Source organism: Mytilus trossulus, unplaced genomic scaffold (assembly GCF_036588685.1).
Source record: "Mytilus trossulus isolate FHL-02 unplaced genomic scaffold, PNRI_Mtr1.1.1.hap1 h1tg000050l__unscaffolded, whole genome shotgun sequence".
Taxonomy (NCBI): Eukaryota; Metazoa; Mollusca; class Bivalvia; order Mytilida; family Mytilidae; genus Mytilus; species Mytilus trossulus.
In genome coordinates this window covers 407,132-415,746 of record NW_026963292.1, presented here as the reverse complement: position 1 = coordinate 415,746, position 8,615 = coordinate 407,132, and positions in this window count along the sequence as shown.

Here is an 8,615-nt window from a genome sequence, read left to right as displayed (position 1 = left end):
TTTGATTTTTGTGACGATTGTTATACGAGTAAGAGGTTCGTCTAGAATAAAACAAGGTTCAAGCCACGATTTTCTACATTAGAAAAGGCCTGTCAGAAATATGACAGCTGTTATCCATTCTTTTAATGTGTTTCATGTTTAGGGTTGATTTTTCCATTTGATACTTTTTGTATGGGACACTTTCTTTTCTTATTTTGCAACATTATTTTTCAAATGTCACAGTAGACTCAGAATTGCAGTAGTTATTGGCTTTTTTTTTTGTCGTCTAAATGAAATGAATCATTGGATAGAAAATAAATCTAGGAAATCTTTAATTTTAAATCAATAAATGAACTCATCATACGTGTAGATACCAGGATTAAATTACCATAAAAATCATATTTTTAATAGGTGTACATATAAGTTTATCTTGAAATTAAACATTATCGGCTCATTGATTAACACAAGAGCTTTAACAAATATATTATAATCTTAATGAGAACAGCAACGATACTATAGAAGAATAATGTTAAGGGTCCGCTATCTGCTTTTTATTCAAACAAGATAGTGTATGCTTGTGTTTCCTTCAGCATTGGTGTAAGGTTGTTTTGGTTTGGGTTTTTTTTGGCATAAAGAGTTAAAGTACCTGCTTTCTGTTGTTATTTCAAATATGAATTTTTTAAACTATCGTTTCTGTCTTGATGAGCATTATTATGTACAACTCTGTTTTGATATCCTGCTCATTGTATGTGTTTAGCATCGCAAAAAGTCGAATTTTTTTTTAAACTCAAGTATAATCCTTTTCTAATCTTCATCCTTTATTTATAGGAGGCAGACTAAATAAAGGAACTTCGTCAGTAGAATAAAGACGTGTGATTTATTTATTAATTAACGTGTACAGACGATGTCCTACACTAAAATGATTGTTATTAACCTGTAAATCAGCCCAATAATAACGAAAAGTACAGCGTGGCTAGCCTGTCAACTTTGATCATACTGTGTTTTTCAAAGGTGTTGTATGATTGCCAATGAGATAACTGCCAACAATAGACTAAAGGTCAACAATGAGCAAACCTCATACCATATAGTCAGATATGTATGGCCCCGAAATGAATAAAATGTAAAAAAAAAAAAAAAGCTCCAAACGAGAAAACTAACGGCCTAAGCTATGTCATTGACGAATATTTTTTTTTTGCTGGTCCTTTAGTACATTCATTTTGTTACTATATTTATATAGATATAGGAAGATGTGGTATGAGTGCCAATGAGACAACTCTCCATCCAAATAACAATTTATAAAAGTTAATCATTATAGGTCAAGGCACGGCCTTCAACACGAAGCCTTGCTCACAGCGTACAGCAAGATATAAAGGGCCCCAAAATTACTAGTATAAATCCATTCAAACAGTAAAACCAATGGTCTTATCTATATAAAACGAGACTTTATTATTGTATAATGATATTCTGCATAAAAGCTTTCCTTTGATTTACTAAACAGTTGATTAAAAAACTGTTTAAAACTGTTTTATTAATAACTAAAAATTGGAACGGAAGGAATTAAATTGACATTTGTTTAAATGGACAGTTGTTTGGTGCCATGCTACGATATTAATTGAAAGCAATGCCGAAGTAATTAGTCTATTGTTGTCATCATAACAATTAAAAGTTAAGTATAAAAAGGATGTTTTGGATTTAAAATATTGTTTGTAATCAAAATTAGACCAGGAAACTACTTGGCCACATTTCAATAATAAAAAAATGATAAAAACACATTTACGCCTACGGCATACTATATAAGAATCTAAATTGGGACATTCAGAAACCCATTAAAATACGGAAGTAACATAGTTTTATTTACATACTTGTATTTGTTAAATCAATGTGACGCTATATTTATTTAAATCACGGTCAATAACCTTCTACAAAATAGGGAATGGCAATTGGAACTGTGTCAAAGGGACAACAACCCGACCATAGAGATTTGTTTGCACATGTTTCATGAGACTAGTTTATAATGAATTTATACTTCAATTCATATTTAAGAAAAAAACAGAAAATACATTAAAAAAAAAAGTATAATTGAAAAAATACTTAATTCCGAGGAAAAAATTCAAAACGGAACTGTTATCAAATGACAAAATCAAAAGCTCAAATACACCCAAATAGTGGATAACACCTGTCATAATCCTGAATTGGTACAGGCACTTTCTTATGTAGAAAATGTGTATTAAACCTGGCTTTAAAGCTAGCTAAACCTCTCACATGTATGACAGTCGCATAAATTTCCATTCTATTGACAAAACAAACAGACACAACAGGTTAAAAAGTCCAAATTTGGGGTACAGCAGTCAACATACTGTTACAAAGTTTATCACTATGAAAGCAAACAAATGTGTAACAAAGAAACACAAATAAGCATATAGACTAAGCCCATTAGCAAGAATATAAATATTTCACATAGTACAATTAGACAATGAGGGGAGGTATAGAACTCTCTGAACATCAAACAAGCACTATCTTATAAGGGTTGATAATCTTCATGAAAACAAAGACTGCAACGAATACTGAGCATTACTTTAAGAATTTTATTAGAAGGAACTCAACGGTACATAATATGATATTTTTCCTGTGAGTGATCAAGATATAGGTAAAACAATTCAGGTTTCGAAAATATTCAAGTAAATCTTCTTGTGGTTTTTTTTTAGGTTTAAAGGACTTCCACTTCCATTGATTACTGCGCGATAAAGTTTTGAAAACATTTGTAAAACATATGCGAAGTAAGCAGTTATGTATAATCGAACGGATTACAGCTAATACATTAATGCTAGCAAGACAAATCTTCGTTTGGCTTGCTTGCTTTGCTTGTATCAATGTTTGCCCAAGCATGGCAATTAAGATATTATGATAAAACACATCAAACGAATGGACAACGACTATCATATTTTAGGCTTGTACCTTGAATTTGACATACATGGTCATCTCATTATCAGAATACATGACAAACGAGAAGATTTTAATTTTGAAATTATCAATTCAACCATCCCCCAACTTATTATCAATACATAAACTTCACCAGTATATTGGATATGTTTGCTTGCATATTTCTTTGCGTTTATAGAGATTAAGATAATAATATAATGTTGATTGCTGTACCCCTATTTTTTACATTTTGAACAATTATGTCTGTTTTTCTTGTTCACACAACGTTGTCAATAAAATGGAATTTTATGCTATATAACCAGGTTTAATCCACCATTTTTCTACAAAGGACAATGCCTGTACCAAGTTATGAATATGACAGTTATTGTCTATTTGTTGGATGTGTTTGAGCTTTTGATTTTTCCATTTAATTAGGAACTTTCCGTTTTAAATTTTACTCAGAGTTCGGTATTTTTGTGGTTTTACTTTTTATTTGTGTACGTTTTGAAACCTTCACGTTTTTTGCGTATGCATAAAAAGAGAAATACATTGAAAGTCGTTTGCAAGGTAACGACATAACCTGAATTTTTTGTTTCATGATAGCAAGTACTGTGATATTTACTTTTCTTGCTTTTTCGCTGTTTCAATTTTTTTTTCCGATTATGATTTATAGATAACTACGTTCTTGTTCGTCTACTCAAACGAACATGAAATATCTATGAGCATAAGCAAAACATTTAATGGTATATCAGCTCGCCTCAGTGGACGGTACAGTAAAGCCACTTTTATCAATTTTATTTACAATGCGCCAGTGTTCAAATTTGTTTGCATTTCATTAGCCTCTGTATCAACAAAAATCATTTATCAACACATTATCTACAAAGGAAATATGTTTTCAACAATCTATTCAAGCACGATATGTGAAATCTTAAAAACGTCCACTTCAATCAGAATAACAATTGCGAATACTTCAAATACAATTTTGATAAAGTTCAAGTGGGTTGTGAAGGGGTGGACAGAAATCGCTAGACAAAACTTTCCGAAGGCAAGCGTCGCTATAACGCATAATTAAACATAGTTGTGCTGTCAACATTCTTGATTCAGCGAGCAGTGATACTCTATATGCAAGCGCTGCTCAAAATTTTAAAACACAGAAAGGGAAAATTCACTTTAAAAATGATTTTGTAATCTCGTTCGTCGTAAGGTCAAATTATCAATCGATTCTCATTGTTAATTTCTGCATGGAAGTTAGACATTAAGCCCCAGTACCACTAGACCACGATCTCACCACGCTCATCGCGATCTAAATTAAATTCAGATCGTGGTGAGGTCGTGGTATGAGCGGCATGAAAATGTAAATTATCGTTGCTTTCACGATGCTACTACGTCCTCATTACGCTTCTACGTCGATTTCGCTACGATTATACCAGGTTCTCATCGCGCTTATTCTGCGACCTCACTACGCTTATCAAGATCTTTCTACACTCGTCACGTTCTCACTGCTACCATACCACGAGTTATTCGATCGCAACACGATTTGACCACGCTTATACTGCGATTCTAGCACTTCTGACCACGCTTATGATACGTTCATACTGCGATCTTGCTACTTTCTCAGCAATAATGTGAATAGTGTGTTTCATATCAATATAGTTCCATTCCTTGTATTTCTGTATAATACGTAGATTTCTCGGAAACAATACAGTCATTCCAACAAAATCTACTAGAATACGTCGGCGTAGTGGTAAAAGTTGTGTAGAGGCAGAGGGAGCTCTGATAGTAACGAATCCTGATGAAGCGGAGATGTCGGGACCGACCAAGCCAAACTAAATTACAACCTTTTGTCGGTCCATAAAGCTCAAATGAAGATATGTTAGTGTACGATAACAGAGATTACACAGATGTGTCATAGATATATAGGAAGATGTGGTATGAGTGCCAATGAGACAACTCTCCATCCAAGTAACAATTTATAAAAGTAAAACCAATATAGGCCAATGTACGGCCTTCAACACGGAGAATTGACCTACACCGAACAGCAAGATATAAAGGGCCCCTAAAATTACTAGTGTAACACCATTCAAACTTAAAACCCAACGGTGCAATCTATATAAAAACGAGACGCATGGTTAAGCCGTTTGAGAAAATGGACAAGAAGTTTTAATTACATACAGACAAACAAAACCTGGTAGAGATTTAATATATTTTATGTGAAAATGACAATGAAAATGGTGGTTGTAGTAAGAACGTGGTCATGTTGTAAGAAGAACGTGATGAGGACGGCAAGGGTGTGCGAGAATCGTACTATGGTCGTAGTGGAAGCGTAGTTAGGTCGCGGTGAGAACGTGATATGGTCGTAGTGGGGTCTTAATAACGTCGCTGTGAGATCGTAGTGCAGTCTCTCCGAAAGAATCACGCTCTCGCTACGATGGTACCGCGACCTTAACGATCTTACTATGATCTAAGTGCGCTCCCACTATGCTTCTATACTACGATCGAATTTCTCCACGACCGCAGCACGATTGTTTTGAACATGTTCGAAGTTGGCCACGCTCATCACGTTCTTGAAGACCTCACCACGACCGTAATACGACCTTACTGCCAGGCGCGTAGCAAAAACGCAAAAACGCAGTTGCGTGCACATTGCACATCGAAAATTTCACAAAATTAAAAATATGGTAAATCTAGTAAGAATAAAACTAAAGTAAAGAAGTTAATAAAAAAAGAATTATACAAATATGTTAACGATCACTTTGTAGCTATATTCCGTTCCGAAAACTAGTCTTCCCTTTTCATTTACGAAACCAGCATCGTGATTCTGTTGTTGATGCAAACAATTTAAAATGACTAAGTCCTCCGGGTGTCAAAATACAATTGTCACGTCTTCTATAAAATTGAGAATGGAAATGGGGAATGTGTCAAAGAGACAACAACCCGACCAAATAAAAAAACAACAGTAGAAGGTCACCAACAGGTCTTCAATGTAGCGAGAAATTCCCGCACCCGGAGGCGTCCTTCAGCTGGCCCCTAAACAAATATATACTAGTTCAGTGATAATGAACGCCATACTAATTTCCAAATTGTACACAAGAAACTAAAATTAAAATAATACAAGACTAACAAAGACCAGAGGCTCCTGACTTGGGACAGGCGCAAAAATGCGGCGGGGTTAAACATGTTTGTGAGATCTCAACCGTCCCCCTATACCTCTAACCAATGTAGAAAAGTAGACGCATAACAATACGCACATTAAAATTCAGTTCAAGAGAAGTCCGAGTCTGGTGTCAGAAGATGTAACCAAAGAAAATTAACAAAATGACAATAATACATAAATAACAACAGACCACTAGCAGTTAACTGACATGCCAGCTCCAGACTTCAATTCTATGCCTTTTTACCCTGACATCTTTTCTGAAGATTCCAAACTTTATAACTGATGAAATAAAATTTATACCCGGGAATCTTTCAGATATTTAATGTACTTGCATGTATGCCGGTCTCGACGGCAACGGCAGAGCGGTCTTTTAGTACCATGAGAAGAGTGAACACCTACTTTAGAAATACAATAAAAAAGAATCGTTTATCTGGACTCGGTCTTTTGAACATATACAGTATACCGAGAGAATTTTTTTAAAGCGGACACGGTTTTAGACATCTTTAGTAGAAAAAAAGAAAGGGAAATGGGCATTGATTTTTCAGAATTAACTTTGAGAGAAAAAAACACTGAAAAACACTGCTTGTTTACTCATAAAATAAAACATAAAGATATGTGATTCTAATTTATATTTATGTATAATCTATTTTCTCAATAAAAAAACAAGTTGCACAGTGTTGGCTTAGAAATTAGTTTGTTTTCTTATGTAAAGTGGGTTCAGCATGATTAGGTAACAAACAAAATATACCTAATCAACCCACTACACATAAGAGAAAAAAAAATGTTAAGCCAACAGTACGGGTTTCTTTGATTAATTATTTCCAAAGTTGACCTGTTTCTCCTGAAAGTGAGATTTCTGTGAGGTCATTTTAAGTCCTCGGAAATTGCGAGAATGCAGGGTTTTGCACCCCCTACCGTATGACTTCCTTCTCCGGCATTGCGTACACATCAAAATTGCCTAGCTCTACGTACGGGGCACCGAATGGGACTCTTGTGGTTTTGTACAAAATTCAATTCTGTCATAACAAAATCATTTTTGTCTTACAAAACTATGTGCTACAGACTTGATTTGTGAAAACTTCAATTTTGTGATGACAAAATTTATTTGTGTAGACAAAATTCATTTTTGTAGACAAAATTGATTTTTGTAGACAAAATTCATTTTTGTAGACAAAATTCATATTTGTCATGACAAAAGTCAATTTTGTCTAAAAGGTATGCAAATATAAATATATTTGCATACAAAATTGACTTTTGTTACCGGATATGGAAATTAAATCACAAAATTCATTTGTGTGAGGTAAGATTCAATTTTGTGAGACAAAATTGACTTTTGTGAGACAAAATTAACTTTTGTGAGACAAAATAAACTTTTGTGAGACAAAATTGACTGTTGTGAGACAAAATTGACTTTTGTGAGACAAAATTGACTTTTGTGAGACAAAATTGACTTTTGTGAGACAAAATTGACTTTTGTGAGACAAAATTAAATTTTGTCAATTTTGTTGAGACAAAAGTCAATTTTGTTAATTTTGTTAATTTTGTTGAGACAAAAGTCAATTTTGTCAATTTTGTTGAGACAAAAGTCAATTTTGTCTCACATTGGTCAATTTTGTCTCACAAAAGTCAATTTTGTCAATTTTGTTGATCACATTGGTCAATTTTGTCTCACAAAAGTCAATTTTGTCAATTTTGTTGATCACATTGGTCAATTTTGTCTCTCAAAAGTTTATTTTGTCAATTTTGTTGAGACAAAAGTCAATTTTGTCAATTTTGTTGAGACAAAAGTCAATTTTGTCAATTTTGTTGAGACAAAAGTCAATTTTGTGTAACAAAAGTCAATTTTGTGTAACAAAAGTCAATTTTGTGTAACAAAAGTCAATTTTGTGTAACAAAAGTCGATTTTGTATGCAAATGAGTTCACAGAAACCAAACTAAACTAATTTCAATACAAAATTGACTTTTGTCGCCCAATTTTCAAATTAGGTAACAAAAGTCAAGTCCGTGTAACAAAAATGAATTTTGTCATGACAAAAGTTACTTTTGTCCGCTGATAGATAATTTTGTATGACAAAATTTTAAATTTGTAGTATGATACAAATTTTGTTAATCTGAACTCATTTTTGTTGAACAAAAGTCACTTTTGTCCGTACAAAATTGAATTTTGAGTACAAAACCACAAGAGTCCCATTCGGCGCCCCGTACTACGCCCCTGACTGCGATCTACACGATCGTTCTACGATCGTTAAAACTTGCATTTTTTTCACAGATCGTATAGTGCGATCGTGGCCTGTTTCCTTTATCGATTGGCCATAAATTAATTAAATATAGTCACCAAACTGTAAACCTTGTAGTGAGAGGACATCATCTATTTAGCGAAACATGAAGTTCAAGTTCAACATGAGATTCGTTTTCCTTTTCATGAATACCTTATATAATAGAAAGCCGGTAAAATTACAAAAAATCTTTCTATATATACCTCTTTTATTAATTTATATGCAGACAGCATTTTAAAGATTGGAGATTGGAAGTATAAAAAATATCTTTGTATTGTGCTACCTTA